Genomic DNA, 3784 nt, shown 5'->3' with positions numbered 1-3784 from the left:
TGTTTGCTTGGGAGGCCATGGATTCATTCTGCAGGGGCAGTCCCTTCGTCCTTGCACCAAAAATTAAAATTCGTGACAAATGGCCAGTTGATTAGTATTGGGGCAGAGGAAGAGATTATTGCTTCTGTGACGACTGACGCCCCATATATTGAGACGAATGAGAATGCCCTAGAGTGTTCCTTCAGAGCTTTAGAATTTGTCAACGCTACTTTCATTGCTGAAGGAAACAAGATTCCTCGCCCGCGTTTATCTGATTGTACTAAGATGACTGTGCGAGAGACTCTAGGAAAAGGAGCCAATACAGGAAAGGGTCTCGGTATATGCTTGCAAGGGAGTTTATATCCCAAATTTTTCATGATGAAGAACGATCGCTTCGGGCTGGGATTTAAGCCTGATTTTCAGCAAAGAAAGAAAGAAATGAAAAAGAGAGGTGAAGTGAGAAGAGCTAGACTGAAAGGAGAGGATATTCCATGGGAGCGTATGCTTTTTCCTCCCCTAGAAAGCTTTTTCAAGTTTGGGGGAGTATTTGATATGGAGCAACAGTTAGCCAGAGCAATTGATGAAGAAGAGCAGATGAAAGACAGAGACTTGTTCAATGAAGCTATGGAGGGTTTGGTCATTAACATGATAACTGGGGATGATAAAGCGGGAAGATATTTGGCTGGAATCCGTCCTTGCTTCCCAGGGGAAACACTGAAAAATTGGACTGCAGAGGATCTCCCTGTAGTTTTTAAGATTAATTCAGAGTAATACCCAGTACTAATCCTTATACTTGTGCCCGCAAGTATTAAGGAATTTTCATAAGGGCAGCTATGTTAACTCTACTTGCTTTCAATAAAAGACAGTCTTTTATTTCTTAAATGGCTATCATTATTTACATTTTCATTTTCATTCTTTATATTCATTTCATAAATTTTGGTCTCCTTTCAAATATATATTCGATTCAATTTTTCTATTTGCAGGTGTCACAATATCAATAGCATGAATGTTTCTGAATTTAATACTGAGATAAACTTTGAGCAGCCCATATGTTTGGAAGAAATCAATGAATGTCAGGATGAGGTAGAATGTGATGTTCCGAACGAACTATTAAGACTGGTAGAAAAGGAGGACAAACATATCTTACCTCACCAGGAAGAAACTGAGGTTATAAACTTGGGAACTGATGATGACAAGAGAGAAGTTAAAATCGGCAGCACACTTTCTGTTGAGATAATGCAAGAATTGATAGATCTGCTCCGAGAATTCAAGGATATCTTTGCATGGTCTTATCAAGATATGCCAGGACTGAGTACAGACATAGTGGTGCACAAGCTTCCGATAAAGCCTGAGTGTAAGCCAGTTCAGCAAAAGCTCAGAAGAATGAAGCCAGAAATGTTATTAAAAATTAAAGATGAAGTGATGAAACAGATTGATGCAGGGTTTCTTCAAGCGGCAAAGTATCCGGAATGGGTCGCAAACATAGTCCCTGTGCCAAAGAAAAATGGGAAAGTTCGCATGTATGTGGATTACAGAGATCTTAATAAAGCAAGCCCAAAAGATAATTTTCCATTGCCTCATATAGATACTTTAGTGGACAACACTGCTGGTCATTCGTGGTTTTCTTTTATGGATGGCTTCTCGGGGTATAACCAAATAAAAATGAACACTGAAGATATGGAAAAAACTACATTTGTGACTATGTGGGGCATATTTTGCTATAAAGTGATGCCATTTGGTTTGAAAAATGCTGGGGCAACTTACCAAAGAGCTATGGTGACTCTTTTCCATGACATGATGCACAAAGAGATTGAAGTGTATGTGGATGACATGATTGCCAAGTCCAGGACTGAAGGAGAACACATTCAAAACTTGAGGAAGCTTTTCCAAAGACTGAGAAAATATCAATTGAAACTCAATCCAACTAAATGCACCTTCGGGGTAACATCAGGGAAGCTTCTGGGTTTCGTGGTTAGTCAAAGAGGAATTGAGATCGATCCAGATAAAGTAAAGGCCATTCAAGATCTTCCACCACCTCGTACACAGAAAGAAATTCGAGGTTTCCTAGGAAGGTTAAATTATATATCTCGATTCATTTCACAATTAACTGAAAAATGTGATCCAGTTTTCAAATTACTTCGAAAGAACAACCCCGAAGTTTGGAATGACGAGTGCCAAGAGGCTTTGGAGAAAATCAAGAGATATTTGTCTAATACTCCAGTTCTGGTGTCACCAGTTCCTGGTAGACCATTGATCTTTTATCTAACGGTCTTTGAGAATTCGATGGGATGTGTGTTGGGGCAGCATGACGAATCTGGAAAGAAAGAGAGAGCCATCTATTATCTAAGCAAAAAGTTCACCGATTGTGAGATCCGATACTCGCCAATTCAAAAGCTATGTTGTGCTTTGGTATGGGCTACTCGAAGGCTCAGACAATACATGTTATACCACACTACTTGGTTGATATCTAAGCTTGACCCTTTGAAATATTTAATGGAATCACCGGCTTTAACTGGTAGATTGGCTAGATGGCAGATGTTGTTATCAGAATTTGACATTGTATATGTGAATCAAAAAGCAATCAAAGGGAGTGCCATAGCAGATTTCCTTGCAAGTCGTGCTTCAGATGATTATGAGTCCTTGAACTTTAATTTTCCAGATGAGGATTTGATGTGCATTACAACCAAGGAGGAAACAATTTCAGATGATAAATCCTGGAGGTTGTATTTTGATGGGGCATCTAATGCTTTAGGACAAGGAATTGGAGCGATACTGATTTCCCCGGAAAATGTCTATTATCCTTTTACAAGCAGATTGGAGTTCTTTTGCACCAACAATATGGCAGAGTATGAAGCTTGTGCTATGGGATTAAGAGCAGCTATAAAAAGAAAAAGAAAAATCAAAGTGCTCCAAGTATATGGAGACTCTCATTAGTGGTGTATCAATTGCGAGGAGAATGGGAGACAAAGGATCCAAAGTTAGTGGAATATCGAAGATTGATCCTTGAATTGGTAAAAGAATTTGAAGATGTCAATTTCAATTATCTCCCTCGAGAAGATAATCAAATGGCAGATGCTTTGGCCACACTGGCTGCAATGTTCCAAGCAAATAGAAGAGTTGATATGATGCCAATTAAAATGCAAATATATAAAACCCCGGCACACTGTTATGATATCGAAGAAGAGGTAGATGATCGTCCATGGTATTATGACATTTTGCAATACATCAAGCATCAAATTTACCCACTACATGCATCTGAGATCGATAAAAAGACAATAAGGAAGATGACTACTGAATATGTATTAGATGGGGAAGTTTTGTACAGAAAGGGTAGTGATCAAGTTTTGATGAGATGTGTAGATGCCCGAGAAGCGAGAAGTATACTTGAAGAAGTGCATGAAGGGATATGTGGAACACATGCAAGTGGGCTTTCTATGGCCAGGAAGATCATGAGATATGGATATTATTGGGCCACTATGCATTCAGACTGTGTTGATTATGTAAGAAAATGTCACAAATGTCAAATTTATGGTGATAAGATCCATGCATCTCCGTCACCTTTGCACGTGATGACTGCACCATGGCCGTTTTCTATGTGGGGCATGGATGTCATTGGGGCAATTACACCAAAGGCTTCGAATGGACATCGCTTCATATTTGTGGCAATTGATTATTTTACTAAGTGGGTTGAGGCTGCCTCATATGCAAATATCACAAGATCTACAGTTTGCAAATTCATAAAGAGAGAGATAATCTGCCGGTATGGGTTGCCAGAAAGAATCATCACAGATAATGCCACCAATTT

The sequence above is a fragment of the Hibiscus syriacus genome, unplaced genomic scaffold, assembly GCF_006381635.1.
Source record: "Hibiscus syriacus cultivar Baekdansim isolate YM2019G1 unplaced genomic scaffold, ASM638163v2 tig00111398_pilon, whole genome shotgun sequence".
NCBI lineage: Eukaryota > Viridiplantae > Streptophyta > Magnoliopsida > Malvales > Malvaceae > Hibiscus > Hibiscus syriacus.
The sequence above is the reverse complement of the archived record's forward strand: the minus strand, read 5'-3'. Positions refer to the sequence as shown.